This window comes from Moschus berezovskii, chromosome 3 (assembly GCF_049115385.1).
Source record: "Moschus berezovskii isolate FMDL1 chromosome 3, NW_MosBer_1.0, whole genome shotgun sequence".
Lineage (NCBI taxonomy): Eukaryota > Metazoa > Chordata > Mammalia > Artiodactyla > Moschidae > Moschus > Moschus berezovskii.
Window position 1 is genome coordinate 28,506,597 of NC_142462.1, and position 15,158 is coordinate 28,521,754.

Below are 15,158 nucleotides of genomic sequence, written 5' to 3' on the forward strand. Positions count from 1 at the left end.
CAGATGACCATTACGTCTACTACTGTGGGTAGGAATCCCTTAGGAGAATTGAGTAGCCATCATAGTCAACAAAAGAGTCCAAAATGCAGTACTTGGATGCAATCGCAAAAACGACAGAATGATCTCTGTTTGCTTCCAAGGCACACCATTCAATATCACAGTAATCCAAGTCTATGCCCTGACCAGTAATGCTAAAGAAGCTGAAGTTGTGTAGGTATTCTGTGAATACCTACAAGACCTTTTAGAACTAACACCCAGAAAAGATGTCATTTTCATTATAGGGGACTGGAATACAAAAGTAGGAAGTCAAGAAACACCTGGAGTAACAGGCAAATTTGGCCTTGGAGTAAAGAATGAAGCAGGGCAAAGGCTAATAGAGTTCTCCCAAGAGGACCCACTGGTCATAGCAAACACCCTCTTCCAACAACACAAGAGGAGACTCTACACATGGACATCACCAGACAGTCAATACTGAAATCAGATTGATCGTACTCTCTGCAACCAAAGATGGAGAAACTCTATAGAGTCAGTGAAAACAAGACCGGGAGCTGACTGTGGCTCAGATCATGAACTCCTTATTGCCAAATTCAGACTTAAATTGAAGAAAGTGGGGAAAATCACTAAACCATTCAGGTATGACCTAAATCAAATCCCTTGTGATTACACAGTGGAAGTGAGAAATAGATTTAAGGGACTAGGCTGATAGACAGAGTGCCTGATGAACTATGGACGGAGGTTCATGACATTGCACATGACACAGACAGCAAGACCACCCCTAACAAAAAGAAATGCAAAAAAGAAAATGGCTGTCTGAGGAGAGACATGAAAAGCAAAGGAGAAAAGGAAAGATATACCCATTTGAATGCAGAGTTCCAAAGAATAGCAAGGAGAGGTAAGAAAGCTTTCCTCAGTGATCAGTGTAAAGAAATAGAGGAAAATAATAGAATGGGAAAGTCTGGAGATCTCTTCAAGAAATTAGAGATACCAAGGGAAACTTTCTTGCAAAGATGGGCACAAAAAAGGAGAGAAGTAGCATGGACCTAATAGAAGCAGAAGATATTAAGAAAATGTGGCAAGAATACACAGAAGAACTGTACAAAAAAAGATCTTCATGAGCCAGATAATCATGATGGTGTGATCACTCACCTAGAGCCAGACATCCTGGAATGTCAAGTCAAGTGGGCCTTAGGAAGCATCACTGCAAAGTTAGTGGAGGTGATGGAATTCCAGTTGAGCTATTTCAAATCCTAACAGATGATGCTGTGAAAGTGCTGCACTCAATATGCCAGCAAATTGGGAAAATTCAGCAGTGGCCACAGGACTGGAAAAGGTCAGTTTTCATTCCAATCCCAAAGAGAGGTAATGCCAAAGAATGCTCGAACTACTGCACAATTGTGCTCATCTCACATGCTAGCAAAGTAATGCTCAAAATTCTCCAAGCCAGACTTCAACAGTACATGAACCATGAACTTCCAGATGTTCAAGCTGGTTTTAGAAAAGGCAGAGGAACCAGAGATCAAATTTCCAACATCCATTGTATCATTGAAAAAGCAAGAGTTTCAAAAAACATCGATTTCTTCTTTACTGACTATGCTAAACCCTTTGACTGTGTGGATCACAATAAACAGTGGAAAATTCTGAAAGACATGGGAATACCTGACCACCTGACCTGCCTCCTGAGAAATCTGTATGCAAGTCAAGAAGGAACAGTTAGATCTGGACATGGAACAACACACTGGTTCCAAATCAGGAAGGGGTATATCAAGGCTGTATATTGTCACCCTGCTTATTTAACTTATGTGCAGAGTACATCATGAGAAATGCTGGACTTGATGAAGCACAAACTGGAATCAAAATTGCTGGGAGAAATATCAATAACCTTAGATACACAGATGACACTATCCTTATGGCAAAAAGAGAAGAAGAACTAAAGACCCTCTTGATGAAAGTAAAAGAAGAAAGTGAAAAACCTGGCTTAAAACTCAACATTCAGAAAACTAAGATCATGGCATCCAGTCCCATCACTTCATGGCAAATAGATAGGGAAAGACTGGAAATAGTGATAGACTTTATTTTGGGGGGCTCCAAAATCACTGCAGATGCTGATTGAAGCCAGGAAATTAAAAGACACTTTCTCCTTGGAAGAAAAGTTATGACCAACCTAGATTGCTTATTGAAAAGCAAAGAAATTACTTTGCCAACAAATGTCCATCTAGTCAAAGCTATGGTTTTTCCAGTAGTCATGTATGGATGTGAGAGTTGGACTATAAAGAAAGCTGAACGCTGAAGAATTGATGCTTTTGAACTATGGTGTTGGAGAGGACTCTTGAGAGTCCCTTGGACAGCAAGGAGATCCAACCAGTCCATCCTAAAGGACATCAGGCCTGAATATTTACTGGAAGGACTGATGCTGAAGCTGAAACTCCAATACTTTGGCCACCGATGCAAAGAACTTACTCATTTGAAAAGACCTTGATGCTGGAAAAGATTGAAGGAGGAAGGAGAAATGGATGACAGGGGATGAGATGGTTGGATGGCATCACTGACTCTACGGACATGAGTTTGAATAAATTCCAGGAGTTGGTGATCGACAGGGAGGCCTAGCGTGTTGCAATCCCTGAGGTCACAAAGGGTCAGACACGACTGAGTGACTGAACTGAACTGACAAAGGTTATATATAATTCCAGAGCATATGTTTTAAAATGTTGTTTTAAACTAGTAAGTGTGATTATATTTATTGCAGTTTGAATGTTAACACACAGGATTAACCATATAATCTTGACAAAATCATCCTGGGGCAGGAGTTTGCAGCTCTGGGTTTAACCAGCAATCTAACGCTAACCAACATGGGCAAGTAATTTTGTCCACTTTTGTAAAGTAACGAATTTTCTCTCTTGTCAAAATCAACTTAAAATGAGCTCAGTCTGTTTCAAGCACTCAATATATCCTGGATGTGTGTGTTGGGGGGTGGGGGTTAGTTAGCAAATAGCATTCTATAAAAATAATTTTAAAATTCATTTAAAAATTACATTTAGAAAACCCCAGTTTCTTTACAAGTAAGAAGTTGTACGCTAAGAAGTGGCATCTTAATTTACACACAACTCTCATGTATTTCTCTGGAACTTAATAACAAAATAACATTTGAGTAATAAATAATATATCACATGGTTTCTCTTCTGATAGGTTATACTTTAATATAGATTCAACGTGTGCTACCTCTGAAAGTCCAAGTGAGATTTAAGATGACTCCCAGATATTTTAATTCCACGATATAAATTAATGGCTTCAGCAAATATTCTAATGTTATATTTCTCCTTACAATAGTTCTTTCAACAGTCAATGAGTCCTAACCATGACTGATATTAAAATCACGCTCTGGAGAAACATAATTTAAACCTGTCAAGTGGCTCAGATACTTACCAAGGTAGAACAAGGATTAATTTCATTTAAGGCAATAAAATTTATGGCATCAACCAAAACTTCATAGAAATTATATGAGATTCACTTTCTTAATCTAGAGTCAGAGATGCCCTTATCATAAGGATCTGTATAAACTTCCTTCTCTGTCTGCTCCAGTCCTTACCTACAACCTATGGATGGCCTTTCCACTCATTAGGTATTTTAATATTTCCTCTCCTTAATGTGATATGTGTGCTAGCTTCAACAGATAAAAGAAAGCATTTGAGAGTTTTCCTTTGCTTTTTTATGAAAAGATGACCTACAACAATTAACTATTAATATTATTCAGCATGTATATTGCTGAACTTCCCAATTTAAAAAAAATCACAGTATGTCTTATACTGCTGTGGGTTAGTTCATTTCCAAAAGATATGCCTCCACTGCTTTAGACATTGTTGGCTGAAGTATTTGTGAAATGTTTTTTGGGGGGGAGTAGGGAGGAGGTAGTAATGAGGGATCCTGGAGAAAATGGCTAAGATTTCTTATTTTTAGGACCTCCTACCTCTTTAAATCCTCAGGGTGTTTTGGTCACATCAGGACTCAAATCATGGTGGGGGTGGGGGGAGTGAAAGGGAAGGGGGATGCCCATGAGTTCCTTTAACCTTATGATAGCTATCCCACAACTCTTTCCAGAATTTGACTCCTATTTGAACTTAGGGAGCAATTAAAAGGCCCAACTCTCAGCCTGAGTTAAATGCTTTACAATTTTCTATTAAAGGAATGTTTGTCTCTTAAGCTAAGATTCCAACCTGTTTATCCCTAGGCTGGAAACGCTCCTCAGTTTACCCAACTGTTTAGATTAAGCAGAGATAGGAGGCTGGAGGCCTGACCTCTCCTTTACCCTTTACAGGAGCCCCTAAAAAACCTCTGTGAAACTTCTGGGCTACATGAAGCACAGAGTGAAAATCGCTAATGTAGGATGGTCTTTCAGAGTCCTTCCAGGTCCCTAATCCTTGGATTCGACATAACCTGAGATAGGCAGTTTCTCTGGGTAACATATGTCCTTCCTTATTTAGGATTTCAATATGGCTCCTCATATTCAACTGTGAGTGGTTACATTAGGGACCAAGTGTCCAATACATCTACCATGATTTAGGGACACAGCTGTGGAGGAGTGACACTGGTTCTCTCATCTGTCAAGAATGCTGAATTTGGGTTATCTCCCAAGGGATGGGAGACAAAACCACTATGCTAATGTTAGGGGAATTTGTTTGGTTCTCTCGGTTCTCTCTGGCCATAGCAATTATTTGAAGTGACGGATGACCAGTATTAAATCTCGGTGTTATAGCTCAGTTTTATTTCGGAAGCAAAAGGATAGCACTACACTCAAGGCAGGAGGGTGGGCTGACCCCAAAGGAGAGGCCTCAATCCGTCTTGGCTTCCTCCCTTTTTATGTTAGTCTCCTCCCCCCCCACCCCCCACCCCCAGCCTGCCCTAGGTAAATTGGGCTAGCCAGGAGGGCTGTTTGTTTCACCTGAGGTTCTTACTCTGGTCCTCAGATTTTCTTTTGTTCCATTTTCTTGGGCTTTTTCCTTTCTTTGTCTTTTAGCCACCACCATTTTGGACTCCTTTTTCCTATTCTAACTACCTAATATTTCCCACTCAAGAGATTGGAGGCCCAATTCTTTGGGAATAGGGGTGTTGAGGTCTCTCTGGCTACTTCCTGCTGAACTTGGATGGTGAGGGGTATTGGGTCTCCCCCTCTTGCTAGTCTCAAGCCTCAGAGTCCTTATAGTGATGTCTATCTAAGGGTGAGTGATATTTTTCATGGTCCAGTGTAGTTTTATATATCTTTGTTGAACTGTCACTGCATGTTGTAGCTTGTTGACCTGGGCAGAGACAAAATGTGTTAAGCAATTGATAATACATGGAGCAATCATTAAAGCAGCATCAATACGGTGTTAACAGGGATTAGTAGGGGCATAAGCCAACCCCAAATCCACCCCTCACCAGGAGAAGGAACCCCAAAGAGAGACTGTAGCCACCCTGAGAACTCTCCAGCTCATTCTTTGAAATCTGGTAGGATCTGAATGTTCTTCTTGAGGACTGTGAGACTTTTCTTTTTTTATTGGAGGCTAATTATTTTACAATATTATATTGGTTGGTTTTGCCATACATTGACATGAATCCGCCCCAGGTGTACATGAGTTCCCCCTCCTGAACCCCCCTCCCACCTCCCTCCTCCCTTTAACTTAGCAGGAGGTATTTACACAGAAACAACATTCCTCATTCAAGATGGCTCAAGTCCCTCCTTGCTCAGGGATCAGGAGATCTATCTCCTGCCTATTTTGGAGTACAACTCCTGCCAAGCTGTGTCAGCTCTTTAGAGCTATCCTGAAAAATCTTATCCCAAGAAACTTGATTTTGGGGGGTGATTGTTAGAATGGCACTCATTTGTAGTCCTGAATAGGTATCTGAGATCTCCAGGGGCACACAGGTGTTTTGAATGTCCTCTTCTTTTTCCTTTAGTGGCTTGACTTGTGAGTAGTGAATCCAAGAGTCACGTCCTGGTACCTTGACTGCTGTGGGGGTAGAAAGTATTACAGGGTAGGGGCCTTCCATATGGGCTGGAGTTGAGCCTTTGGGGACCCATCTTTCCAGACTTTAATTAGGACTTGAGTCCCTGGAGCATATATTGGTGGCTCTTTAGAATCTTTTGGGTCCTGGTTGACACCCCACAAGCATATATCCTGTTGGAATTGTCCAGTGGCCATGGTATAAGACTGGAGGGTCTAAGCCTCTGGATCTAGGAAGAGATCATTATCATAAACTAAAGGTCTCCCATATAGCATCTCATAAAGACTAAGACCAACCTGTTCCTTAGAGGCAATATGGGTGTGGAGGAGAGCTATTGGCAAAGCCTCATTCCATCCCAGGGACGTCTCCTGGGTTATCACTTTTATCATTTATTTTAATAATTGCTTGGCCCTTTCTACTTTTCCTGAAGACTGAGGCCTCCAGGCACAATGGAGGTAATAAGTAATGCCCAATGCTTTGGAGACTCCTTGGGTGACCATAGAAGTAAATGATGTCACATTGTCACTTTGTAATGACCAGAGCAGATCAAATCTCAGAATGATTTCATGGAGCAGATTTTTTTTTTTTTTTTTTTTACCACCTTCTCAGCTTTCTTAGTTCTGGTGGGAAAGCCTCCAATCCATCCTGTGAATGTATCTATCATGATTAATAAGTATTGATACCCTTGAGAAACTGGCATCTGGGTGAAGTCCATCTGCCAGTCCTCTCCTTGGTAGGTCCCATGTTGTTGGATGAGCTGGGCCAGCTGAGGTCTTTGAGTTCCTTGGGGGTTGTTTAATTGGCAAGTGGGATGAGAGGAGACCACTTGCCTTGTAGTCGTTTGGAAGCCTGTTCCTCTGAAGGACCTTTCTAGTAATCTTTGGAAGGCCTTCTCCCCTAAATAAGTGGTGGCATATAAGGAGTTAACCAACTTCCATTCGAGGTTCCCAGGCAGAAAAAGGAGTCCCTCCTTTTGGAACCACCCATATGACCCTCTTGAAAGCCCTCACTCTCAGCTTTAAGAGGCTTGCCTTCTGTATATGAAGGAGTTTCTGGCAAATTAGTCTGTGGAACTAAGGTGGCAACCCCTATTAGGTCCTTGTTCTGTCATGCTCTCTTAACTGCCTGATTGATTGTTTGGTTCCCTCGTGCCACTTTCATGCTCCCTTTTTGGTGCCCTTTATAATGGGAGACTGAAACCTCAGTGGGCAGATGGACTGCCTCCAAGAGCCTAAGGATTTGATCACTATATTTGATTGGGGACCCTCAGGTGGTCAAGTGGCCTCTTTATTTTCAAATAGCAGCATGTGCATGTAGCACCAGAAAGGCAAACTTGGAGTCAATGTAAATGGCTACTCTTTTTCCTTTTCTCAGCTCTAAAGCTTGAGTCAGGGCTATGAGCTCAGCCAAATGGGTTGAATGAAGTACCTGGTGACAAAGATTTAGCTTCTATGGTCTTGAAATTGGAGACTACTGCATATCCGGCTCTTCTTTTTCCATCCAAGATAAAGCTGCTTCCATCAGTGTACCAGATTGCTTCAGGATTGGTCAGAGGATCTTCTGACAATCCCTTTCGGGGATTATTTCTAGGCAAGAGTGAAAGGGGAGAGAGCCCTCGGGGGTAGGCAGGAGGGTAGCTGGGTTAGGAACCTCACAAGGGAACATAGTCAGACCTGGATTTTCCATCAGCACTACTTGACATCTGAGGATCCTTTGATCAGACATCCATAAATGGCCTCTCCCATTCAGGAGCTGTTCCACTTTGTGGGTGGTAAAAATAGCTAGTTTGCCCCCAAAAGAGAGTTTTAAAGCATCTTCTATCAGGACTGCAATAGCTACAAGATTTTGAAGGCAGGGAAAACTTCTTCCCAATAAGGGAGTAGGACACTCAGGGACCACCAGAAACTGGTGGGAAATATCTGTCCATCCTAGCAACAAAGTGCTCAGGTGAATCTTTTTGTAATTGTTTTTCCTGTTGCACCCAAAATGGTACAGGTCTGGGAGGAGAAGGCTCCAGAATAGGAGGTCAGGACAGAATATGTAGCCTCTGTGTCAACTAATAAATTCTCAGACCTACCTGCTTCATCCAGTTGTACCCTTGGCTCTAGCCCCGTGATGGTTATCTGTGACAGGCACGCTGGCTGGAGCAGGTCACTTCAGTCCTATTGAACCATCATGAGGGAAGGCTTGGCTCTTGACCTTGAAGCTCTTGGGTCCCTAAGTCAGAGTGTTGCCCAATGTCCCAACTGATGGCATTTGTAGCAAGCCATTGTAAGAGACTTTTCATGGTTTGGATACTCTGAAGCCCAATGTCCTGCCTGTCTACAGATTAGGCATCTGCCTTGTGCCTTGTCCTTTAAGGATTTGGGGTTTGCCATAGGGCTTCCCTAGAGGGTGGCCAGCATCTAGGCATGTCCTGTCTCTTTCCTTTTCTCCCTTTGCTGGGCCTTGACTTCCCTCTCCTGTTCTCTGTTATAAAATGTATCGGTGGCTGTCTGGACAATCTCATCTAAAGAGGCAGCAGGGTCCTGCTGCTGTAGCTGTTGGAACTTTATCTTGATGTCTGATGCACATTGGGACAGGAATTTTCCCTTTAAAATCACCTGTCCCTTGAAAGAGTCTAAAGTCCAGATTAGTAAACTTTCGGAGGGCCTCTTTTAGCCTTTCCAGAAAAGCAATGGGGTTCTCATTGGGCTCTTGAGTTACTGCTGAGACTGGGCACAGTCCCACAATTAATAGGCTTCCTTCTATTTCCATGGGTGGACTTCCTTAGGGGTGAGTCTTTCTGAAGCTTATCCTACCCAGTACTGTTGCAACCTGAGAGCCAGGTGTCCCCAGGTCAGGGTGCAGATCCCCTGGCAGGTTGAGGCATGACAACCTCCTGGAGATCTAATTCCCAGGCAAGTTGAGGCATGTCAGCCTCCCAAGAATTGGGTCCCTGGGCAGTTAGAGGCATGTTGACCTCCAGGAACCCTGGACTGGCAGATCCCCAAGCAGGTTGAGGCATGACAACCTTTGGAGGGTCAGATCCCTATGCAGGTTGAGGCAGGTTCACCTCCTTGGACCTTGGGCTGATGAATCCCTGAGCAGGCTGAGGCATGACAACTGCCTTGGGACCAGATCCCTAGGCAGGTCAAGGCAGGCTGACCTCCTGAAATCCCCAAGCTGGAGTTGGGCTTCCTAAGGTCTCCAGCATGACTAGTGTTGGGAGGGATTCAGTTCAGTTCAGTTCAGTCACTCAGTCGTGTCCGACTCTCCGCGACCCCATGAATCACAGCATGCCAGGCCTCCCTGTCCATCACCAACCCCCGGAGTTCACACAAACTCATGTCAATCAAGTCGGTGATGCCATCCAGCCATCTCATTCTCTGTCATCCCTGTCTCCTCCTGCCCCCAATCCCTCCCAGCATCAGAGTCTTTTCCAGTGAGTCAACTCGTCGCATGAGGTGGCCAAAGTATTGCAGTTTCAGTTTTAGCATCAGTCCTTCCAGTGAACACCCAGGATTGATCTCCTCTAGAATGGACTGATTGGATCTCCTTGCAGTCCAAGGGACTCTCAAGAGTCTTCTCCAGCACCACAGTTCAAAAGCATCAATTCTTCAGTGATCAGTTTTCTTCACAGTCCAACTCTCACATCCATACATGACCACGGGAAAAATCATAGCCTTGACTAGACGGACCTTGGTTGGCAAAGTAATGTCTCTGCTTTTTAATGTGCTGTCTAGGTTGGTCATAACTTTCCTTCCAAGGAGTAAGCATCTTTTAATTTCATGGCTGCAATCAGCATCTGCAGTGATTTTGGAACCCCAAAAAATAAAGTCTGAGACTGCTTCCACTGGTGTTTCAAATGGTAAACATTTCATTGTCACAGACCCACTCTAGGTAATAACAGAAGTGATGACAAAGGAGTGGGTTATCTGGTCCTGTTAGGGTCATTAAGAGTATTTTAATAATAAGTAGGGTAGAGTGATGTTGCCTTCAAGAGGGCAGGGTCCTGGTTGTAGGAGTTAATAAATTGCTTAAGAACAAATTGATAAGAGGCAACAGATCAGATGTTTCATAAAAGTGGAATGGAGATTAGACCCAGGTGTAGGTTTGTAGCTTTAAGAAAAGGGTGGTAAGGGTTTGGTCCCAAACGGCCTATAGGGCTAATTCACAAAGTGGCAAACATTGTCCCTGGAAGCCCAATTGCCCTTGAAGGGATGCCACCAACAAATGGACTTCTAGCAGGCATTGTAGGCCTGTCACCCACCCTAGTTGGTTCACTGAGAGATTCTGTTGTTGCACATGTTGTGGAAAACATGGAAGATGAAGGCCTGAATATCTAGAGGGATTGGATATTATACAGTTTTTCCCTCCCAAGGGCCGGCTCTATTCTAGTTGTCCTGCCAGAAGACTGTAAAGGCAACATTGCAGGCCCGGACAGGGCTCAAGAAAAGAGCATGAATCAGGAGTTGAGGGGGCAGAGCACACCATTTGAAGGAATGACACAGCCCAAGGGCACAACATAAACCAATTAAAATCAAATAGGTCCAAGATGGCAGACAAGTCAAATTCAACTAAACCTTGATCCTCAATCTGCAAGCTAAAGACACAATCAGAGGTGCCATGACAGTTCCAAGACACTCCCAAAAGACCAAGGAGGGGGTGGTTCCCCAACTGTTGGAATGATCCTTCCACTCATTAGCATATCTAGCAAAAAATAACCACACCACTTTCCATGGCCTGTGCACTCACCCTGTGTGATGGTCCACACACTTTGAGTGTGCTTCCTTCTGAACCCAAATAAATCTACCTCTTAACTATTGCTGTGTCTCTTACTGAATATTTTGCAATGAGACATCATGAACCTGAACTTCATTAGGTCCTGAAACCCAATTTTAGGTGAACAGTTTTAAACACAACTTTTAGAAATGGAAAGATTACGGCCTGACCGATACTTTGTCAGTGGTGACATAGATGGAGAGAGGAGCTGAAGGACAAGAGGAAAAAGCAGTGGGAAAATGTGCCAAGGAATCCGCTTCATAACCTGCTGGAAAATCTGCTAAATACCTGGCCTGTGCTCACAGTTTTCATTGGCCTGATCTTTGGCACAAGGGAAATTAAGGACAGAAAAACCCTCACCTGCTTGGGCAACAGCTACTAGGGCACAGTAGATAGTGGAGCCTTTGAGACACACTGAGGAGTAGCCACTGCCAGAGTCCCTCAATCGCACCCACTGCTGCTTGCCTGTTTGCAGGGGGTTCGAGGAAGCAAAAAATGAAAGATTGTAAAGGAATTAGGATTTTGTTAGCCATATGTCCTTCCAGCCATAGGGGTGAGGACTTCCTACCCCAACTGGAGGTCTTCTGGAATCTGAGACAGCCATGTGAGCTTTCTGCTAAGTTTATTTTTTCTGTCCCAGTTTCCAGCATGCTGAGCTTCTTATCATTTCCACTGCACTGGGTTTTCTTCACGTTCAGTTTCCACTGTGGGAGCTTTTGCCGAGTTGGGCTTCTGCTGTGCTTGGCCTCTGCCTCGCAGGGGCTGAACTGAGGTTGTTTCAGCCAGATTAAATCTGAGAAATGGCACCAGAATGTTGGGGGAATGTATAATTTCCTCAGTTTTATCTCATCACAGCAAAAATTTGAAGTGGCAGACCAGTGTTACAACTCTGTTACAGTTCAGTTTTATTCAGCAAGCAAAGGATAGTACTTGTTTTTACTTCTAGAAGTAGAAGGATAGCATCTATTTCTGCTTTATTGATTACGCCAAAGCCTTTGACTATGTGGATCACAACAAACCGTGGAAAATTCTTCAAGATATAGGAATAGCAGATGGGAATACCAGATTCCCAAGAGATGGGAATACCAGATGACCTTCTTGCAGGTCAAGAAGCAACAGAACCAGACATGGAACAATGGACTGGTTCAAATTTGGGAAAGGAGTACATCAAGGCTGTATATTGTCACCCAGCTTATTTAACTTATATGCATAGTACATCATGCAAAATGCCAGGCTGGATGAAGCATAAGCTGGAATCAAGATTGCCAGGAGAAATATCAATAACCACAGATATGCAGATGGAACCACCCTTAAGGCAGGAAATGAAGAGGAACTAAAGAGCCTCTTGATGAAAGTGATGGAGGAGAGTGAAAAAGCTGGCTTAAAAACCTCAGCATTCAAAAACTAAGATCATGGCATCCAGTCCCATCACTTCAAGGGAAATAGAAGGGGAAACAATGGAAACAGTGTCAGACTTTATTTTCTTGGACTCCAAAACCACTGCAGATGGTGACTGCAGCCATGAAATTAAAAAACACTTGCTCCTTGGAAGAAAAGTTATGACCAATCTAGAGAGCATAGTAAAAAGCAGAGACATTACTTTGCTGACAAACGTCCATCTAGTCAAAGCTATGGTTTTTCCAGTAGTCATGTATGGATGTGAGAGTTGGACTATAAAGAAAGCTGAGCACCGAAGAATTGATGCATTTGAACTGTGGTGTTAGAGAAGACTCTTGAGAGTCCCTTGGACAGCAAGAAGATCCAACCAATCCATCTTAAAGGAAATCAATCCTGAATATTCATTGGAAAGACTGATGCTGAAGCTGAAACTCCAATACTTTGGTCACCTGATGGGAAGAAATGACTCACTGGAAAAGACCCTGATGCTAGGAAAGATTGAAGGCAGGAGGAGAAGGGGACAACAGAGGATAAGATGGTTGGAAACATCACTGGACTCGCTGGACATGAGTTTGAGCAAGCTCCAGGAGTTGGTTACAGACAGGGAAGCCTGATGTGCTGCAGTCCATGCAGTCACAGAGTTAGACAGGACTGAGAGACATTTGTCTCCTACCCCTTTAGCCTGCCTTATGTAAATTGGGCTAGCCAAAAGGGCTGTTTTATTTTTCACCTGAGATTCTCACTCTGGTTCTCGGATTTCCTTTTTTTTAATTTTCACGGACTTTTTCCTTTCTTTTTCTTTTAGCCACTGCCATTTTGGACTCCTTTTTCCTGTTCTTACCACCTAACACTAATAAACAAATATAGGTAAATAGCAAGAAAGGAAGTTTAAAGAATTTGCTCTGTTGAATAAGCTAGAAAATTTGCATATTATTTTACATTAAGATCAAGATGACCCCCACTGATAGATACATTAATGGTGTCTTGTCCTGAATTTATTAATCCTTGTAACTAGACCCAACATATTTGGAGCCAATACTGCCCTCTGGCTGCCAATTTGAATTAAAACCTTATAGAACTAGATCTACAGTTCTTCATAAAGAAGCAGCTTCAGTTTAGGAACTGAAAATTTTTGACAGTATTTTCTGAGAGTTCCTCATCAGAGTCAGGAAGTCAATGCTCTCTTCATACTCTCCTGACAGTAGAGCACTTTTAAAGGACTTCATCTCAGTTCTCTATTTCAAGCACTTGATATTCCCAAAGAGAGGGAATTTTTGTCAAAGAATCACATTCCATAAGAATAAAAATAAACAAACTTCATAGAAAATAACAATGAGACAAATTCTCTAACCAGGATCTCTGGTGTTCACATGTTTTTGCATAATGAAAGGGCTAATATAACATAACAAATCTTAAACTGTTTTCACAGGGAGTGGAAAAAAGATGTGTAAAAGTATGCTCTGTCTTGCTTCCTTCTGTTCACAATGTATCTAAATAAAACAAATGGTGTTCTTGCTCTTTCTGTCTGTTTCCCAATCTGTTTGGATAGTAGCCACCATTCCGCAGCCAACCATAATATCTGACACTTCCTGACATCATGAAAGCCACCATCTGTCTATCACCAAAACCCTGTACTTTTTAAAGACTACTTGGCTTGATCCTTAATGAAGCTTCACGTTGAATGCACAGATCAGTTTAGAAGGGGTACAGGGAATAATTGACACAAGGAAAATACATAAAATCACGTTTTCATTAGATTCTGTCTGAAAAACACAGAATGAAATATTAAGGCCCCTTTGCAGGCAGAAAAGGTTGGTTTAGTTTCAATTGTGTTTCATTTCCGATTTGCCTGTGAAAGTTTAGACAGGGCTGGACACCAAGAATAAACCTCAACTAAAACCTAAGCTTTAAATCCAATATTTTCAGTCTTGTAAAATTAAACAGTTAGACATGACTTTGCAGTGTGTATATTTGAGCTATGGAAAAAAGAAGAAGAAAATCCATCAATTACTTTTCCAAGGCTTGAGAAAATCATGCCATTTAAAACTGAATCAACTTCTTATTTAACACCTGAGCGATTATCCAGGAAACAAAAGAAGGCTCTGTATGTCTTCACTTGTAAATGTCACAGGTGAACACAAACAACCGAGTGCTGCCAACATCAAGTCACTCTTTGTTTTATTAAACTATTGTACCTCTATGTGTGCAACAAGGGACTACATTAATAAGGAGACTAAGGAAGATTATTTTCCTTGGTGATATTTTCTTGCTGAAAAAGTAAAGCTTTCCAGGAAGAAGACAGAATAACAAGTTTCATATACAAATTTCATTAGTGTACTCCATTGAGGAGTTGATTTTTGACCAATTCTTTTTTTTCCTCTCGTCATCCCAGGATTGTTCCTGTTTCCTTTAACAGTCTCATAAATTCAAGTTTTGTGAAGTCATAGAATTTCCTCTAGCAATCAAAAAGTATATATATATATATCTCCATAATATACACACAGCCTATACTTAAATATATGTACAAGTGTGTATGGCCTATGTATCTAAATATACAGAGAGAGAAAGACAAAAAGAGAGATATTACATTTTTTATAATCTCGAGCAGCACAGCAGAAGTTTGCATCTTAAACTGGGAGAAAAGCTACTTATGAAGGTGTATATTAAAAGTCCTCATGGGAGCTGAAGTTGCATTCCTCCAGAAAATATTTTGGTAAAATAAGGTGTATTAAGTGTTTATTCTATGCCAGGTAAAAGGTTAAGCAATTCATACTTGTTATTTTGTTTGATTCTATAGCAGGTACTGATGTTATCCCATTTCATTGAAGAGGAAACTGAGATCTAGAGAAAGTAAGTAGCACACCCAAGAGCCCATAGCTGATAAGTGTCAGATCCTAGATTCAAATCAAGATCTTTTTATTCAAAGTCTATGTTCTATCCCACCATGACCCTCTGTTATCTCTTGGCTAGACTGTATACCCTGATACATTCTAGCTATAACATTAACAAAACTTGGGGCA